At 36.0% G+C, this 21,414-nt stretch overlaps 1 protein-coding gene across 12 annotated transcripts in view; it reads left to right on the forward strand.

Annotated features, from left to right (window-relative positions):
- The window catches only part of ARHGAP32 (Rho GTPase activating protein 32), a 298,406-nt gene that overhangs the window by 140,849 nt on the left and 136,143 nt on the right, over nt 1–21,414 (forward strand). The gene's annotated exons all lie outside the window — the stretch shown is intronic.

A 21,414-nucleotide genomic window follows, 5' to 3' on the forward strand; every position in this document is an offset into this window, starting at 1 on the left:
CCTTCTGTTGGCAAATACTTGATGCCCTATAACTCCTATTTTAGGTGGAAGTAGTGTAATCGAATCACTATAAATCTTAGAACTTCTATTAGATTCCTTATAATTTGTCATTGTTTTATAGCATGAAGTATTCTAGTTGTTCCCTGACTAACATTGGGTCATAGTAATGATGATTAAATGAGAGTTGGAGTGAAGTGGAGTACGGGGCAGATGTGCTAATAGAGTTTTATTATTTTTTTTATTTTTTAGTATTTTTTTTTATTTTGAGGTATATTGTGTGTGTAAATATATATGTTTATAGAGCATGTGCATGTATACATATATGTTGCATACATATATATATATATATATATATATATATATATATATATATATGTATATTTTAAAGCCCAGGCTAAGAGAGAAATTACCTGGGTGTCCCTCCTATGTTGCACTTGCCTTCTCTACCCTAAAGATTACTTCTACCATGACTTTTATAGTGTTTGTTATAATTTTTTGTTTTATTATCTGTATGCATTCCTAATCAGTATGGGTGTTTAGTTTCCCTATTTTTGAACTTTATGTACTTAGAATTATTCTAATCCATTCAGCAAATACTTACTGAGCAAGTACTGTGTACCAGGCACTGTTTTAGGTGCTTTGGCTATATCAGTGAGCAACAACCACAACAAAAACCGGATGCCCATTCTTTTTTTATTTTTTTTATTTTTTTTTAACATTTATTTTTGAGAGACAGAGCACAAGCAGGGGAGGGACAGAGAGAGAGAGGAAGACACAAAATCCAAAGCAGGCTCCAGGCTCTGAGCTGTCAGCACAGAACCCTACATGGGGCTTGAATCCACGAGCCATGAGATCATGTCCTGAGCCAAAGTCGGACGCTTAACCGACTGAGCCACCCAGGCACCCCATCTGAATACCCATTCTTAAAGCGCACAGAGGATGGCCAAGAATAGAGCTATGGTAAAAAAGTAGAACAGGATAAGAAGGATCAGGGGTAGGTTGAAATATCAAACCTGGGTGGGCTTCATTATTGAATGTATTCTTTCTGCTTTCATTTACCATTGTGAAATTGATCCCTGTAGATGTACGTAGTTATAGTTGGTTCAATTTGTTCACTACTGTATATTAATCGATAGCATGCATTATGTTACAAGAAATTTATCTTCTTTTTAGTTAGTTTGTTTGAAATTTGGGTTGTCAGTTTTTGCTGTCTGTGAACGTTGTTGTGCACAAATCCTCATGCACATATGCAGGAGTTTCTCACAGTAGAATTTCAGAGTTCTACAATACCCACATGTCCAGCTTTACTGAGTAAAGCCAAGCTACTTCCAAAAGTGGTTGACGAATGTATACTTTCATAAACAGTAAATGTGAGTTGCTGTTCTGCATCCTTGGGAACTCTTGGTTGTTTGCTACTTGTTAATTTTTACTCATCTGATGAGGATGTAATTCTCTCTCACTGTATGTATTTGTAGTCTCCTGATTTGTAATGCAGTTGAACATCTTTTCAAATATTTGTTGCGCATTTGATATTTCTGTTTTTTTAAAACTCTAGATCAGATCTTTTGTTCATTTTGTTTTACAGATTTGCTTATATTTTTCTTACTCAACCATGGGAATGCTTTACATATTTTGGGTGTTCTTTCATGTTGCATCCAGTCCTTTATTGTTTTTGCATGTGTAATAAAAACACTTTCTCCCACATTGTGGCATGTTATTTGACTCTCTTTATGCTCCTCTCATTGTACAGGTATCATTTATTTTATTCTTTATTTTATGCATTTTATGTAGTTGTATGTATGCATAAGCCTGACTTGTACTTTTCCTGTCACATTTAAGACGTTCTCTCCTGCCCTGAAGTTATGAAATTATTGTCCTTTTCCTTTTTGTGTAAGTTTCATAATTTTGACTTGAACATTGAGGTTGCTTGGAATTTATATTTATAGTGTGAAAAAGGGTGATATTAAAAATCCCTGGTATGACAACCAGACAGAATGGATATTAACCATAGCCCTGGAGTGGAGTGCTAATGGCCTTCTCTTGTGCAGTGCATTGCCCCTCTAGTTGTATGGATCATTGGTGGTCTGTTATTTCAGTATTTTACTGTGGTACCCACCAATCATTTCTGAAAGTCTGTTTTATTATTATTTTAAAATATGATTATATTAGAGTTCTCCGGTGATAAAGAACCAACACGTTTGTGTGTGTGTGTGTGTGTGTGTGTGTGTGTGTGTGTGTGTGTGTGTGTAAAGAGAGAGAAAGAGAGAGAGAGAGAGAGAGAGATTTATTTTAAAGAGTTGGCTCCTGTGATTGTGGAGACTTGGTTAAGTTGAAAAATCTCAGGATAGGCTGAAAACCGAGGGAAGGGTTCAGGTTGCAGTTTGAGTGCAAGGACAGTCTGCTGGCTGAGATACCTCTTCAGGGGAGGTCGGTTTCTTTTTCTGTTAAAGAGTTTCAGTGGATTGGATGAGGCCCACCCACATCATGGAGAGTAATCTGCGTTTAAAAAATAACTTCACAGAATTATTTGGAATAATGTTTGATCTGAAGTTAATGTATAAAATTAACAATCACAGTCCACTCTGCCAACTAGGCATTCCTTAAACTGTACTTAATCTCTAGTAAAGACAATAATAGGGTCCTGCTTCGCCTAACAGCATGATCAATTGTTTTTTATACAACCAAAAACATTTTGACCATTTTCCCAGAAGAGAATACAAAGGTATTGAGTAATGTTTACTCTTCTTGGCATCCTGCAACTTAAATACTATGACGAAAAGTTAAAATATATTAAGTACCATGATATAAATCTTTAAAGTAACAAGAGAAAAGAAACCAAAGATGTTTGCTATGACACACACACACACACACACACACACACACACACACACGCACTTTCAGAGTAAAATAAGAAGGTAATACTTATGGCAGTTATTGTGCTGGCTTCTGTAGCTGGTCATGTGGTTGTAGCTGGTATTATAACTACTTTCTTCTGCTTCTCGTTCTGTATTCCCTTTGCCCTAAGCAGTAATCTCAGTTGATTGTGGTTCTTTCCCTGGTTGGGTGACCCATACCTTCATTTTGGGTCTGGCCATTAATAGCCCTGCCTGAATTGGGTTCTGCTAATTTCCCATTCAGTTCAGTAGCAGGGCATGTGATACCAAGGGATGCTCTAAGGGAGCTTCAATATTCCAGGTGTATTTATTTTTATTTTTATTTTTATTTTTACCTCTGTTGTAGAGTAGCAGTCCAGTTTCCCCTGGGTAGTCAGGATCAGTCATCCCAGCTAACACCAAAACTCCCTTCTTTGCCTGCTGAGTTAGAAGCATTAGGAGCCCAAAGTGGCTGGGTGGCAGGCTTCCTTCCAAGTCAGTGGAATCGTTATTTTGTCTTCTGGTGGAAGCATTCCTCCTTTTGGAACTAAAACTTCTAGGTTAGCAGAGAATATATGATTGTAGGGACAGGAAGCATAAATTTTGCTAGTGAGTCCCTATGAGTAATATTGAGTGGTCCCACTCCCATTGCCACCCGTTGATTCCTGTTTCTCCAATCTGATTAGATTTAAAGACACTGATGACTCCATTTTTTTAAATATATTTTTTCATTATTTATTTTGAGAGAGAGAGACAGAGAGAGAGAGCATGAGTAGGGGAGGGGCAGAGAGAGAGAGAGACACACACACAAAATCTGAAGCAGGCTCAAGGGTCTGAGCTGTCAGCACAGAGCCCGACACGGGGCTTGAATTCACGAACTGTGAGATCATGACCTGAGCCGAAGTCGGATTCTTAACCGACTGAGCCACCCAGGAGCCCCATAATGACTCCATTTCTAGCAGTAAAGAGAGCATGGATAGTCAATGGTGTGATGGGGCAATAGAGGTACACAAAATATCACCATTATATACTTAGAATCAAATACTTGTAAGCCACAAAGTTCTGGGTAACCATTTATTTGGTATCTTGGAATATTTTTCCATACTGATGAGTAAATTGAAATTTTCATTTCACTCATGATTAGTGATGTTGAACATTTTTTCATGTGTTTATTGTCCATTCGTGTATCTCCTTTGGAAAGATGTCTATATTCAAGTGCTTTGCCCATTTTTGAATTGATTTGTTTGTTTGTTTGTTTTTGATTTGAGTTTTAGGACTTATCTATATAACCTATTTGTGTCTTTTGATCTAAAGTGAGCATATTGGTGGAATATGTTTTTTTTTAATTTAGCCTTTTATCTCTATCATCTTTAATTGAAGTATAATTAACATACAGTGTTATGTTAGTTTCAGGTGTCCAACATGTTGGTTAAACAATCACTCAGTGTTCACCACAGTAAGTGTAGTCACCTTCTGTTCACCCAACAACCTTATTATAACATGATTGACTACATTTCCTATGCTGTACTTTTTGTTTGATGTATTTATTTTATAACTGAAAGTTTGTACTTCTTAATAGCCTTTATCTATTTCACCCATCCTCCCATCTACATCCTCCCCTCTGGCAACCACCAGTTTGTTCTCTATATTTAAGAGTCTGTTTGTTCATTTCTTTTGGTTTTTAGATTCCACACATAAGTGAAATGACATGGTATTTGCCTTTCTCTGTGTGACTTATTTCACTTAGCATAACACCCTCTAGGTCCATCCATATTTTTGCAAATGGCAAGATCTCATTCTTTTTATGACTGATGATATTCCATTGTATGTATGTATGTATGTAGGTATGCATGTGTGTATATATACTACCACATCTTTATTCATCTGTTGATGAACACTTGGGTTGCTTCCATATCTTGGCTATTGTAAATAATGCTGCAATTGACATAGGGTTACATGTATCTTTTTGATTAGTGTTTTTGTTTTCATTGGATAAATACACAGTAGTGGAATTACTGGATCATATGGTATTTCTATTTTTAATTTTTTGAAGAGCCCCTGCACTGTTTTCCACAGTGGCTGCATCAGTTTGCATTCCCACTAACAGTATATAAATGTTCCTTTTTTCCCATATTCTCACCAACCATTGTTACTTCTTGTCTTTTTGATTCTAGCTATTCTGACAGGTGTAATGTAATAGGTCATTGTAGTTTTGAGTTGCATTTCACTCATTTGAGTGGCATCATTAGTGATGTTGAGCATCTTTTATGTGTCTGTTTGCCATCTATATGTCTTTTTTGGAAATATGTCTATTCAGGTCTGCCCATTTTGTAATTGATTAGTTACTGTTTTGGTGTTAAGTTGTATGAATTCTTTATATACTTTGGGTGTTAATCCTTTACTGGATGTATCCTTTGCAAATACCTTCTCCCATTCAGTAAGTGCCCTTTTGTTTTGTTGATTGTTTCCTTTGCTGTGCAAAAGCTTTTTATTTTGGTGTAGTCCCAATAGTTTGTTTTCGCTTCTGTTTCCCTTGCCTGAGGAGATATCTAGAAAATTGTTGCTAAGGCCTATGTCAAAGAAATCGCTGCCCGTTATTTTCTTCTAGTTTTATGATTTCAGGTTTCACGTTTAGGTCTTTAATCCATTTTGAGTTTATTTTTGTGTATGATATAAGAAAGTGGTCCAGTTTCACTCTTTCATATGTGGCTATTCAGTTTTCCATTTATTGTTTCCTTTGTCATAGATTAATTGGCCATAAAAGTGTAGGTGTATTTCTGGGTTGTCTATTTGTGGCTATTTTTGTTCCAGTGCCATACTGTTTTGATTACTACAGCTTTGTAGTATACCTTGAAATCTGGGATTGTGATGCCTCCAGCTTCAAGATTGCTTTGGCTGCCATCTCTGTTTTTTGATGATAGAGTTTAATCAATTCTATTTAATTACTGAAAAGGGAGGACTTATTTCTGTCAGTTTACTATCTTTTTTTTTCTGTATGTATTATAGATTTCTTTCTGTAATACAATGTATGTTGATTTAATTGGATTTTTTTTGTAGTGAAATGTTTAAATTCTTTTCTCAATTCTTTTTGCGTATATTGTATAGCTGTTTTCTTTGTTGTTACCGTGGGATTACATTTAACATCCTAAAGTTACAATACTCTAATTTGAAATTGTACCAGTTTAACTGCAATAACATACAAAAATTCTGCTCCTTTATAGCTTGGTCCCCATCCTTTTTGGTTTTAAATATCTTACAATTACATCTTTATGTATTGTGTGTCCAGAAACATAAACTAATAATTCTTTTAATGCCTCTTAAACTATATTGAAAACAAAGTGTGTAGTAATAAGCACAAGTTACAATACCAGCTTTTATGTGTAAAACTTAAAGAAAAAGTATTAGTCTCTTAAATCATGTAGAAAAGACCCATAGTTACAAACCATTGTTACAGTGATAACTGGTTTTTATAATTGCACATGTATTCACCTTTATTGAGGTCGAGTTACTGTCAAGTGTCTTTTCACTTCAGCTTGCAGGACTCCTTTTAGCCCTCCTTGCAGACTGGGTCTATTGACAGGGTGCTTCCTTGGCTTTTGTTTAACTGGGAATGTCTTAATTTGTCTCTCACTTTTGAAGGATGGTTTTGCTGGAGATAGTATTCTTGGTTGACACTTTCATTCTGTTTGTAATTTGAATATATTGGACTACTGCCTTCTGGTCTCCAAAGTTTCTGGTAAGAAATCTGATAATCTTATTGAGGAACCCTCGCATGTGACTAGTTGCTTCTCTCTTGCGGCTTTTAAGATTGTGTCACTGTACAGGTACACCTCACAAATATTGCAGGCTTGGTCTCAGACCACCACAATAAAATGATTATTGCAATAAAGTAAGTCAGATGAATTTTTTGTTTCCTAGTGTATAAACTACTTTATTGCTAAAAATGCTAACCATCATCTGAAATTTCAACAGGTTTTTTGTTTGTTTGTTTGTTTGTTTGTTTGTTTTGGAGGGAGTACACGAGCAGGGATGGGGTGGTGGGGTAGAAAGAGAGAGAGAATATTTTAAGTAGGCTCCACACTCAGCATGGAGTCTGACACAGGGCTTGATCTCATGACCCAAGCTGAAATCAAGAGTCAAATGCTCAAGCAACTGGGCCACCCAGGCACCCCTCAACAGGTTTCAGAGATCGCCATAACGAATGTAATAATAATGTAAAATTTTGAAATATTGCGTGAATTAACAAAATGTGACCCAGAGACACAAAATGAGCTAATGCTCTTCCAAAAATGGCACCAAAAGACTTACTTAATGCAGGGTTGCCACAAACCTTCAATTTGTAAAAATCACAGTATCTGTGAAGCACAATAAAATGGGGTCTTCCCGTATTTGGCTTTAGAAAGTTTGATTATAATGTGTGCCAGTGTGAGTCTCTTTGAGTTCATCTTATTTGGAGGTTATTAGCTTCTTGGATGTTTATATTCATGTCTTTAATCAAATTTGGGAAGTTTCAGCCATTATTTCTTCACATATTATCTCTGCTCCTTTGTCTCTCTGTTTTCATTCCGAGACTTTCATAATGTATACGGGATGGACTCCCATAGTTCTGTTAGGTTCTTTCATGGTGTCACATAGCTTCCTGAGACTCTGTTCACATGTCTTCACTCTTGATTCTGTTCTTCAGATCAGTAATTCCCATTGTCATATCTTCAAGTTGGCTGACTGTTTCTTCTGTGTGTTCAGATTTCCCCTTAATTTTCTCTTATGAAATGAGAATTGTAGTGATTCTACTTTAAAGCACACAATACTTTTTAATTCTTTTTTTTTTAAAGTAGTCTCTACAGGGGTGCCTGGGTGGCTCAGTCGGTTCGGTTAAGCATCTGACTTCGGCTCAGGTCATGATCTCATGGTTTGTAAGTTTGAGCCCCACATCAGGCTCTGTGCTGATAGCTTGGAGCCTGGAGCCTGCTTCGGATTCTGTGTCTCCCCCTCTTTCTGCCTCTCCCCTGCTCATGTTCTGTCTCTCAAAAATAAATAAATGTTAAAAAAATTTTTTAAGTAATCTCTACACCCAACATGGGGCTTGAAGTCATGACCCTGAGATCAAGAGTCACACACTACACCAACTGAGCCAGCGAGGTGCCCCCCATAGTGCCTTTTTAGATCTTATGTCTCTTTGTTAATATTTCTATTTTGTTCATGTTGTTCATACATCACTTTCTTGGCATTCTCCATATATTTCTTTAGTTTTTTTCGTACCTTTAAGACACTTGTTTTAAGGTCTTCTTGAGCCTGTGCCTTTCCCTGGTCATAACTGGTCACTTTCTAATTTTTTGCATATATGCAGTTCCTTTCTAATGATCTGGTCTAATGTCTGGCTTCTCAGGGGGGAAACAGAAAAATGAAGGAGGAAAGAGTACAGGCCTTTTAAATTTCTTAGAAGTGGCATCAGCTGGTAGATGCTTGCAACAATATGGGGAGGTGTAACAACAATGTCCATCCATCTAATTACTTGCATCTCTGAGATCAGAAACAGCAATTAGGGACCAGAGCACAGACCCTTTGATATTTATAGGAAGAGGTCTTTTTGCCTCCTCAGTCTCCCCCAAGCTGTTCACAAGCTGCTCACAAGATGTAGTTCCTGCACGGTTGCCTCGGATGCTGAGGGGCTGGGTAGCTCCTACTGTGTTCGAGAGCCGAAATAGACTGAAATGAGCTGCAATTTACTATCCTAGCTTTTCCCTGGAAGTTGCAAGTCTTCCACAGACTCCAGAATTACAAAATAATTATATCAGACAGATTTTGCCAGCATATCTGTTGCCTAGATGGGAGATTACTAGTGCTTTCCTACTCTACCATCTTCCTAGAATCCTTCCTTATTTTTTTTTATAAATTTTTTAATTTTTTAATTTTTTTAAGAGTGAGATAGAGTGAGCATGAGTGGTAGAGAGGAGCAGAGGGAGAAGGAGAGAGAGAATCTTAAGCAGGCTCCACACTGCGTGTGGAGCTTGACGTGGGGCTGGATCTCACGACTGTGAGATCATGACATGAGCCGAAATCAAGTCAGACAGTTAACCGACTGAGCCATGTAGGCACCCCTCTTTACTTATTTTTAATATCAGATTGACAGTATGTTCTGAGGAGAAAATAAGTATGAAAACTTTATTAAATGTGATTGGAATAGGTCATCAGCCTTATGCTTGGTAGCTCTGTATATCCCAGCAGGTTATTCAGACTGCCAGTTGACTCCATTGTTGCTTTTTAATATGTCCCAAATGTGGGACATTCTGTCGTTTGCATACCTACTTTTTTTCACTCTGATCTTAGGAATTTCTCTTAGACTTCTGGATTTCTTGTATTTGTAGCTCTTTCTCTTCCTCACATATTAAAAATATGTGACTGCAGTAGGCCATAGTATCCTAGAAGATGTCACTGAGCACTAAATTTTTTAAATCCAGAGAAAATTATGTTTAACTTCTAGACTTTCAGTGATAAAATGAAAATAAGTTTTTTTGCTCTGATGTTACAAATTCAGATTTTCAATTTTATGGAGACTTGAAGACACAGTCGCTTATAAAATAATTGAGATAGAAATTGCTGGGCCAGTAATTTTATTATCATATAACATACAGAGGAAATGCTCACAGTCTCTCCTTTGAATTCTAGCATTGTCTATCTAGCTGACTGCATTGCAACTTCACTTGGATGACTTGTCAGCGTCGCACATTTAGCAGTCTTCCCTCAAACCTGCTCCTCTTGCTGTCCTGTCCATGTTGGTAAATAGTAAACCTATGTTTCTAAAACCTATGTTTCCAGTTCCTGAGGCTAGATGAAACCTCAGAACCATCTTGGACGTCTCTAATCCAAGTCCATCGGCAAAATTCTTGGCTCTTTCTTTAAAATAAACACAGGATCTGACTACGCTCACCTCTTTCTCTCCTACCTGCTGTCGTCATTGTGGGGCCATTAATTCAATAACCTTGTTTGGGACAACTGCAAGGGGGAGTCTTTTAAATATAAGTCAGATCATGTCACTTTTTCAAAACCACTCCAGTTACTTCTCGTATTCTTCATGGTAAAAAGTCAAATTTCTTAAAATTTCTGAAAAGGATTTACCAGACCTGCCCTCAACGTATCTGACCTCATCTCTTCATTTATTTCTCCTTCCCTAAGACACAAGTGTTCTGGCCACCGTTGCTCTTCCTCCAGGATACAGCTCCCTTCTTACAACCTTTGGACTTTTTTGTTTCCTCTACTTGGAAAACTCTTCTCGCTGGATAACCACATAACTTACTACCTTCCCTTCTTTAAATACTTCTGAAGGGGCGCCTGGGTGGTGCAGTCGGTTAAGCGTCCGACTTCAGCTCAGGTCACGATCTCGCGGTCCGTGAGTTCGAGCCCCGCGTCAGGCTCTGGGCTGATGGCTCAGAGCCTGGAGCCTGCTTCCGATTCTGTGTCTCCCTCTCTCTCTGCCCCTCCCCCATTCATGCTCTGTCTCTCTCTGTCTCAAAAATAAATAAACGTTAAAAAAAATTAAAAAAAAAATACTTGCTGAAAAGTTACCTTCTCAGAAAGAGTGTACTTTCTCTACATAAAATTGCAACTCCTGGTCACCAACATTCCCCATCTCTCCCATAATTTATTTTTCTCTGTAACGCCACTCTCTGGCATGTGAACTATTATTATTTATTCTATTTTTTTCTACCTCAGCATCTAGAACAGTGCCTGACACATAAAAATCATTTGGTGAATATTTGTTGAATGTATGGGTAAATGAATTTATGTTTGAAAAATAAAATATGCCTCAAAAATACTTTTTAAAATATTTTGGGTTTTTCAACATTTAAATATTCCCCTTACATGATAAGAATGTATTCTTGGGGTGCCTGGGTGGCTCAGTCAGGTAAGCCTCCCACTTTGGCTCAGGTCACGATCTGGCTGTTTGTGAGTTCGAGCCCCGCGTTGGGCTCTGTGCTGACAGCTCGGAGCCTGGAGCCTGCTTCTGATTCTGTGTCTCCCTCTCTCTCTGCCCCTCGCCCGCTCGCACTCTGTGTGTGTGTCTTTCTCTCAAAAATAAATAAACATTGAAAAAAAGAATATATTCTTTATGAGTGTGTGTGTGTGTGTGTGTGTGTGTGTGTGTGTGTGTATACATATATATATCAAGTATAATGAATGATGACATTTACAAGAGCGAGTGAAAATTCCCTTTACGCGCTCTCCTGTTAACTATTATGTGCCTGTCTAGAATTCTTTATAAAATATATAGCAATATCTCTGTATTTCTCTAGCCATAACCTTCTATCCAGCTGTCTATAACTTTTTAAAAATGCAGATAGTTTGCTACTATACATACTGCCTTGAAAGTTGCTTTTTTACTTGAAATGACATCTTGGATATATTTTTTCAGAGATTTGGATTTAGCTGATTATTTCAGTTATATTTCATTTCTTTTTGTTATTATACCATAATTTACTTGATTTGTTCCCTATTGATGGATGTTCTAGGTTTTATTGATGTGAGTATATGCATTAAAATCCTATTAGATGATTTGTTGGGTCAAGGGTATATACATTTAGAAAGTTGACAGTTATTGCTAAGTTTATTTTTGAAATGTGCTGATTTATGCAAGTTGTATATTTTTACATCATCCGCCATTTGCACTTTTATTTATTTTTATTTATTTTTTGGTATTCCCAGTTATAAACTCTTTGGGCTGATATGTCACACTTTTTATTTCTGTAGAACTCAGCACAATCTTTCAGTAGTAGGGGGCTCAGTAGTGCTCTTGAAGATATATCTTTGTGATGTTTACTGTTAGATATGCTGAGGAGTCTCTCATTTAACAAACACTTATTGTGTATTGGCAGTATTCCAGACACCATACTGTATGTTGGAAGGAAAAAAAAATAGGACAACAGTATTCATTCTTTTGAAATGTTTAAACTTAAATGGGAAGACTGAAATATTAAAGGATAATTCTAACATACATTAGAATCAAGATATGTTACCTTGAAGTTAATTTCATGTCTTCATTTATTTATGCATACATATATATTCAATAAATACTGATAAATTAACTTTTTGAAGCATCAGAAAATGCTATGCAGAGGTGATGACATTTGGTGATATTTTAAAGGAGAGTAGAAGTTCTTTTAGTAGAGATGAGGGCATGATAAATAAAGACCAAGTCTCAAAAGATTATCCATGTATTCATCTCATCATCATTTATAATAAAAAGTAAGAAGTAATATAAATGCTCAGAAATCAGAATGGGTTACATAAATTATGGATTATTCGTATGGGGAAAGTCTATGTACTTACTTAAAATCATGTAGAATATTTACTGAAGTGGAAACAATATTCTTGTTATATTGATAAATTAAAGAGTTTCAACAGAGCATACTGTTTTTGTAAGAAAAAAATGTAGACGTAAGTATAAAATAAATTGGAAGAACTTGTAGGAAAATGTAATGTTTATATTTCTTGAAAGAATGCTTTGGCAATAGAAAAATGATTTCTATGTTTGAAGCTTAGAGCAGAGTGGTGTGATTTTTTTCTCATACATGTTTTTTGTAAAATGGAATGTCTTAGAAAAGTTTCTCCCTCATTCTGAAAGATAGGGTGGTTCTTAAATCATGTGTTCTACCTTTTGAGAGCAGAGTAGACATCGAGCATCCCCAGACATTCCTTTGTTTCTGATATAATTTGTACCAGATGAAATAATTCTCAAGCCCATGTGTATTTTTTCTGGTAGATTGGTAAGACATATGCTTTAGATTGCATGGATGTGTTCAAACCCTATTTCAAGTCATTTTTAGTAGACTGTAGCCAAATTATCTGACTTTCCTGTTGAAGTCTCAGTCCAGTATCTTCAGTTGTAACTTGTGTAAGGTGGCACTGCCATGTTGAGGAGAAATTATCCTGGTGTGGTGTATAGGGTGTGGCCAGCTGGTGGTATGTTCTCATTGTGTCATGCTGTCTTGGCCACTAGGGAGATTGTCAGTCAATCTTCGCCTTGTTTCCCTTGTCTTCTAGCTAATATGTTGTAGATGAACTGTGAGCTCTGATTTAAATGAACGGGGGTGTGACAAGGTAAAGAGGAAAAAGGATATAATAACACAGGGGCAACAGAGGGTGTTTATCATGTCATGTTCTTCCTTTAGTCTACTTTTATAGAGTATGAATGAGCGGTCTTTAAAAATTAGTACAAAGAATTACTCTGGTCATAAAAACAGATTGTTGAAATGTCTTTATATTTTTGGGACACACTCTACTGGCTTAAATTTTTAAATTTTTTTTTAACATTTATTTTTGAGAGAGAGAGAGAGAGAGAGAATGGGGGAAGGGCAGAGAGAGAGGGAGATACAGAATCCGAAGCAGGCTCCAGGCTGTCAGCACAGAGCCCGATGTAGGGCTCAAACCCATGAACCATGAGATCATGACCTGAGCCAAAGTCGGTCACTTAACCGACTGAGCACCCAGGTGCCCCAGCTTAAATATTTTAAAAATAAATTCCATTTTTTACTCCATTAAGAGTTGATGATTTTTGTGTCTATGTTTTTTAGTGATGTTGATCTATATATTGTACTTGTCCAGTAGCCTGAGTTTTGGGGAACTTCACTGCCGTATCTCATTTTAAAAATCAATACCAAGGAAGTTTGTAGAAGTGGAAGTTATCAGTTTTTTGAAGATTTAGTAGAATTTTCCTGTTAAATCCTTTTTTGGCCTCAAGGGCCTAATCCTTAATTACCATTTTAATTTATGATTTGATTATTGGTCTAGACAGGTTCTTTTGTGTCTTGTTAGGCCAATTTTTAGCATTTATATTTTCTTAGAAAAACGTACATTTGATGTAGGTTTTCAAATTTATGGGTATATGTTGTACACAAGGTATTCTTAAAGTTTGGTCTTGTTAAGAAACAAGCTTATGGTTTGATCAGTTCGAGCCTCCCTCCCCCCCTTCTCCTGTCTCTCTTTTTTTGCTTCCTTCTTTCTCTCTTCCTTCCTTTCTCCATTCTTCCTTTATTCCTTTCCTCCTTCACACTCTTCCTTCCTTTCTTACTATTAATTCCTAAGCCTATTTTTTTTCTATTCCACATTTTTTTGGGTTTGTTATTTTGCCATTTTTCTTGTTTCTTGAATTCAAAGTTTAGTTCCTTATATTTTTCCCTGGAAAAGAGTTGTGAATAACCAGTATGCATACACCTATTTGATGGTGGAAAACTAGTATTATCATAAATCAACTTTGTCAGATATTAATATTATTCTGTATATGCTTTTCTTTAGAGAAATATAATTCTGTAGGTATTGTTGATATTTTATTCATTTTCAGCCATTGGTTTTTAAATAAGCACATTGAAGTTTGGACATTTTCCATCTAAATAGTACTTTGAATGAATGTTGCAGGTTTTGGCACATAAGTGTCGTATTATGTTTTGTTTAGAGCAATTGAAATGTCAAAAAAAAAAAAAGAAAAGAAGATGAAGATAAGAAAGTTTTAGAAATGGCTTCTTGTTTTAGGTAAAGCTACATGTAGCTTTAAGTTCTGTAAATTTATTATCCTAATTGCATTTCTCCCTGTTGTATCAACTGCGCTGTCCAAACACAAAGATTTATCACATTTCGTGAAGTACTTTTCAGTAACAAGGAAAAAATAGCTTGTAATATGCAAAGATACAATCCCTTTATTCTCATTTACCCACTTGAGGAATTAATCTCTTCCTGTTTGCTTTATGTGGTACTGCCATCTAGTGTAGAGGATACTCAAATGGGTATGTGTGGTTTACATTTTCTTTTATCATTTGGTTATCAGAAGCTGTGAATTAATGTTTCTTTTTATCTGATTTTATATAAAACAAGGCATTCCGTTAAATGAACCTGAATGCAAGAGCTCAGGTTTTACCTGAAATATGGCATTCGGAAAGTATGGAATTGCATACCTGTGTCTCAGGCGTTCTCTACTAAAGCTTCTGTGCAGGGAATTTGGAAGTGCTACTACGGCCTTGTATTATCAGGTGCATTCTTGCCTTGATATTGAGAAATACGGAAAGAGGTACTAAAGTTTGACCTGAGTGTAACAATGTTGACAAGTAATATAAAATAAGCTCCCCCTCCTGAAATTTCATTTTAAATGAATTAATCAGAATTATAATAAAAATACGGGCCAGTATTTATTGAATGCTTTTTGTGAGCCAGACATTATGCTAAATACTCTTTGTATGTTGTCTCATTTACTCTTCACAGTAGATTCAGATGAGGGAATTGAAGTAAAAAAAAAGTTTTAAGAACTTACCCAAGATCACAGCTTTGGTAACTGGTACAGCCTGTGTTTAAGTCAGGGCCATACAGTCATTCTGTTCCAAAAGTGCTAGGAAAGGATAAAATGACAAGACTCCTGTTTTAATAAGAAGGAACAAACCACAGATTTGAAATATCCTACATCTTTAATGTAGTTAAAGGTAAAAAAAGTATGATGCATAGTAGTGCAGTGTAACCTGTGTGATCTCATGTAAACTCCTTAATTTCTCTGGTCCTCAGTTTCCTCATCGGTAAAATAGGAATACATATGTCTATTTCAAATATATATTAGAGTTCTGTGGGAAGTAAGGGAGGTGATAACTAAAAAACAAACCAGATTGCTCAAATTTTAAAGAACTTGAGAGAGAGAGAGTGTGTGTGTGTGTGCACGTGAGGGAGGGGGCAGAGGGAGAGAGAGAGAATCCCAAGCAGGCTGTGCACTGTCTGCACAGAGCCTGACGCGAGGCTTGATCCCACAATCTGTGAGCTGAAATCAAGAATTGGATGTTTAACCGACTAAGCCACCCAAGCACCCCTGTAATATACCTTTTAACACAGAAACTAACCTTATGGGACACCTGGGTGGTGCAGTCAGTTATCGTTCAACTCTTGATCTCAGCTCAGGCCAGAATCTCACAGTTTGTGAGTTCAGGCCCTGCATTGGGCTCGATGCTGATGGTGTGGGACCTGCTTGGGATTCTGTCTTTCCTTCTCTCTGACCCTCTCCTGCTTGTACTCTCTCTCAAAATAAATAAATAAACTTTAAAAATTAAAAAAAAAACCCTCCTAACCTTATATAAAATTGTGAAATGAAGAGAGTAAGTTAAAATAACATGAATTTTCAGTAATTGTAATTAACTTAAAAATTTAGCTTCAGTTTCAGAAAGAATTAAATCTATGGGTTAGAATATTGAAATTGTAATGTATTTAGAATGTTTAGGGTTTAAAGATAACTATAAAGTAAACCAGAGAAAACACATCATTGCATTTTCCCCCTTTGAATACAAAATTGAGAATCCTTTGTTAATAGATTGTTAATGGGTAAGGTATCATACATATGGATTCTACATTTTCGATTCCAGTATTTTAAATACCTGGTATAGGGGCTCCTGGATGACTCAGTTGGCTAAGCATCCGACTTCAGCTCAGGTCATGATCTCCTGGTTCACGGGTTCGAGACCCGTGTCAGTCTCTATGCTGACAGCTTAGACCTGGAGCCTGCTTCAGATTCTGTGTCTCCCTCTCTCTCTGCCCCTCCTCTGCTCATGCTCTTTCTCTCTCTCTCTCAAAAATAAATAAACATTAAAAAAATTTAAAAAATAACCTGGTATATTTTAAATATCTGGTATTTACCAGTTCAGTTGATTATTAACTAAGTGTGGTGTCTTTTAGGAAACAGACTGGGTTTTTCTTCCTGAGTAAGAATTTATCTAGGGGTGCCTGCCTGGGTGGCTCGGCTGGTTGAGTGTCCGACTCTTGATTTTGGCTCAGGTCTTGGATTGAGCTCCTCACTGGGCTCTTTGCTAAGCATGGAGCCTGCTGGAGGATTCTCTGTCTCTCTCCCTCTGCCCCTCTCCCCCACTTGCACTGTCAGTTTCTGTAAAATAATAATAATAAGAAACAGTTTATCTAAATGTAAGCATTAATGTTTATAGAGATATGTACCGGCAACAAGTTTTGGTACCTATCTGAGGGACTTGCAGTTATTAATAAAAATGAATTAAACTAATGAAAAGGTTAGTTCCCTCATCTTGTCAACACTATGTATAGTTTCCAGACTAGTATATATTTCTAGTTAAAATATACTTATGTAAAAGTACATATGGTGTGGGCATAGTCTTTTGAAACCAAAGCTATTATAATTTTATAATTTTATGTTGCCACTCCACCAAAGAATTTATTTTTCCTCAAACCAAAGCAAGTAGAACTTTCAACCCTACTGTTTTGCACGTTCCATACTAGTACCTGTTCTTATGCTGTGAAATCATTATCATTTAAGGGGACGATTTGAAATGAAAAATTCACATAGTGAGTTATCAGTGCTGCTTTCAGTATCTTGAACTGAGGGTGATTCTGGTATTTAAAGACTGATGAATGGATAAGGAAGATGTGATACACACACACACACACACACACACACACACACACACACACACAGGAATATTATTCAGCCATAAAAAAGAATGAAATCTTGTCATTTGCAATGACTTGGCTGGAGCTGGGGAGTATTATGCTAAATGATAGAAGTCAGTAAGAGAAAGACAAATGCCATATGATTTCACTCATATGTGGAACTTAAGAAACAAATCAAATGAGCAAAGGGAAAAAGGAAGGGAGAGAAAGAGAAGGAGACCAAGAAGCAGGCTGATAACTATAGAGAACAAACTGATGGTTACCAGAGGCGGGGGATTGGAGGGAGGTTGGGGGAAATAGGTAATGGTGATTAAGGAGTGTGTTGTGATGAGCACCAGGTGTTGCATGGAAGTGTTGAATGACTATATTGTACACCTGAAACTAATATTACACTGTATGTTAACTAACTAACTGGAATTTGAATAAAATCTTAAAAAAAATAAAGATGAGCAAACCAGTTACTATATCTGGTACTTAGCTGAGGGAACAGTGCTGTATTCCAATCTGGAAGGAGAAACAGATTGTTAGGTTTATTAAGATGCATTTAGGTCTCTAGTTTTTCCTGAGAAATTTGAAGAACAGTTTTGTCTGTTACTGATTTTTGCCTTATGTGCTAAACTTAGAACTTATTTCACTTATTACCCACCTAAGATATAACTCTAACATAGAGTTATTTGTCCACTTGGCATATCCCAGCTCAGTAGTTTTGAAGTAGTATTTTCCATATTGCATATTAGGATGTTGACAATAGGTGTGAGTAGAGCACATAATATTGTGCAACAAATTATTTTCTGTTTTCCACATCTACTACAGGCTACAGAGGTGAAGGAAAATGTTTATAAATTGTATAGGTATGACACAGTGAAATTACAACCATAATAGTTCTATAAAAGATGAATACAAGAAGTCTTCATGTGCCCCATTTGCAAGCTGTTGATTAGACTTTGATGAATAATTTTTTTATGTAGGTGGGGTGATTTTTACCCTGTCTTACTCTAATAATTCCCACTCTCCATGCAAAGAAAAGAATTTTCTGAACATTTGAATGCTTTCTGAATAGAGTTGTATTTTTAAATATTCTGACAACACTAATTGCAGATTGGTTTCCATGGTAATAGAAAAGTGAATTCAATATAGGAAAAATAACTCCAAAAATAGATTTGTAAAGAATCCGGAAGTATGGGACTTAGAAATTCTGTTTTCCATTCCTTATAAACAAAGGATTGACATATCATTAACTTGAAGAAGTAAACATAATTTAAATCATCACATTCACGTTGTAAGTTTCTCCAGGCAAATAAATGTTACCTAATTTTTTCATAGTGTATACTCTTAGTATACATGTGGTTCAGGTACTGTATAAATACATTGATGTTCAGATTAGTGCATAAGATGTCTTAAAACCCACAATTCCAAATGGTTTTACTGAAAAACCTTGTATGTGCTAGATACTTATATGAATATCACTGATGAAATAGATAAGAGATTCTTCCCTTAGGGGTAACAAGCAATATACCAGTAAATATAGAAAGATAAAAAAATGTAATGCATGTTGTAAGAGTTCTTATAGGTATTCACAGGTGAGAGAGGTTATTCCTGTGGCATTTAAAAAAGACTTTATTGAAGATTAAATAGATTTCAGATATGCAGAAGTGACGGAACATTTAGGCAAGGAAAATAACATAAACAAAGATACCTGGAAGGGAAGGGAATGGATGGAGTAGAATGATTGTGGGAAGACATGACTTAGAAGATATGTGGAGAAATGACCTTCCTTCAAGGCTCATCTATGGTATTTGGACTTGATGTTTAAATTATTTTCTTATTAGGAACAGAGAAGGTGTTGCAGGATTTTGAGAAGAGAGTACCATGGTTCGTGTATAATGAGAAATGGATAGACACCGGTTTAGAAAACTATAGTAATCATCCATTCTACGGTCAAGTAGACCAGATCCTGCAAGGCCTAGAACCAGGGCACTAGCAGTGGAGAATGGGGAAAAAGGGACAGGTGTGAGAGACAAGTTTTGGGAGACAGGGGAGATTAAGGAATTGGAGGTTGAAGTTAGATCTTGACAATGGGAATCTAAAAAGACAGGATGTGTGGAGAGGAAGAGTAGTAGAGAAATCTAGGATGATTGGGTTGGTCAACTAGATGAATGGTTATGCTATTTTTTTACTTAAGGAATTCAGGAGGAAGGAAAGGATCTGTAAGGAAAGGTAGTGAATTCAGTTATGGAAATGAGTACTATATTCCAGTGAGACGATTTGTTTATTCAGTCATTCATCAAATATTCAGTGATCCTCACTAAAATTCCAGGTACTTGTCAAGATGCTAAGATAGGTGTATGTATATCTCATTTTTTCATTATGTATTATGGTTAAAAATCTGTCAAATGCATGTTATAAATATTTTTATACCAGTTTGTGACTCATCTTTTCACTTGGTTTATGGTATACCTTTTGTGATTAGTAGTCAGTTTTATTAGTCTTTTGTTTTGACCCTTTTGTGTTTTAGCTAAGAAATTCTTCCCTGCCCTGTGGGCATAAAAGAATTTTCCTCTATCTCCATTATTAATTTTTTTACTTTTATTTGTATTATTTTATGTATTGCTTTTCATATTTAGGCATTTAATTTACCTGGAGTTACTCATTGACTATGGTATAAGGTAGGGATCTTTTTTTTTTTTCTAGTTATCTTAGTACATTGAGTAAATAGTAATTCTTTTCCCCAGTAATTTTTAAGTCCTAATTGGTCATATATCAATGTCTAAATATATGTGTTAGTTATCTGGCTATCTTCTGTGATCCATTGGTCCATGCTCTATCCTTGTGCTGGGATAGGTTACTGTTACTTCTTACTGTATAAGAGTCACCTCAAAAACTTAGAGACATAACATGACAATGCTTTTGTCATGTTTTATGATTCTTGATTCCTTGGGTTGACATAGGTGGGAAATTCTCTGTTGGTCTTACTTGGATTCTCTTATGCAATCGTCATGTGGTGACAGTGGCTGGGGCTGGATATCTAGTACCCCAGTGATTCTTCATGTCGTCTCTCTGTCCACATGGTGTTTCATCCATCAAGGGTTTTTCTGTGAACTCTTTAGTAGTGTACTGGTCCTTTGACATCGAGGTTTGGAGGCTTACAGTAAGAAAGCAGAGATGGTTAGACTTTTTAATGACTAGTCTTGGAAGTTCTGGAACATTGTTTTTTCCACATTTATTTGGTTCAAACAGTCCAAGTGTAACATAAATTCAGAACTGGAGAGGGACGCCCTATCTCTTGATGAGATGAAAAACAAGTACATACAGAGAGACACTGATTTGTAGCTTCACAATAAATCTTGATATCCAGTAGGGTAAGTCTCTTGACTTAATCAAAGTTGTCTTGGTTCTGTTTAGCTCATTGTTTTCCCATCTACATTTTGCATTTCCCTTGAAAAATCCTGGGAGGAAAAAATCAAACTATTGCAACTTTTAATTTTTTATTTATTTTATTTTTTAACTTTTAATTTATATTTTTTATTATTTTATTATTGAATTTATTTTTATTGATTTTTTTAAATATATATATATTTTTTAAATGTTTATGTTCGAGAGCACACTCGCCCAAGTGGGGGAAGGGCAGAGAGAAGGGGACAAAGGATCCAAGTGGAACCATGCTAACAGCAGAGGCTTGAACTCAACCATGAGGTCATGACCTGAGCCAAAGTTGGATGTTTAACCGATTGAGCCACTCAGGTGCCTAAACTATTGATATTTTGATAAGAATTGCACTTAAATCTGTAGGTTAATTGAGGATAGTTACTGTGTTTATCATGCTGAATTTTTAAATCTGTTTGGATTATTTTTAGGCGACACAGTTTTTATTGTTAATGTGAATGGAATATTTTTTCAGGTTCATTTTAAAATTAGATACTATTGATTATTGAAATTCTATTGATTTTTCACCTTTAAAAATCTACTTTTAAAACACATTTATTGAGATAGAATGCATATACCGTATAATGCATCGACTTAAAGTATACAACTCACTGGTTTTTGGTATATTCACAGTGTGTGCAACCATTGCCACAGTCTAATTTTAGAACATTTTTATTAGTTCCAA

Source organism: Acinonyx jubatus, chromosome D1 (genome assembly GCF_027475565.1).
Source record: "Acinonyx jubatus isolate Ajub_Pintada_27869175 chromosome D1, VMU_Ajub_asm_v1.0, whole genome shotgun sequence".
In the NCBI taxonomy this organism is placed as follows: domain Eukaryota; kingdom Metazoa; phylum Chordata; class Mammalia; order Carnivora; family Felidae; genus Acinonyx; species Acinonyx jubatus.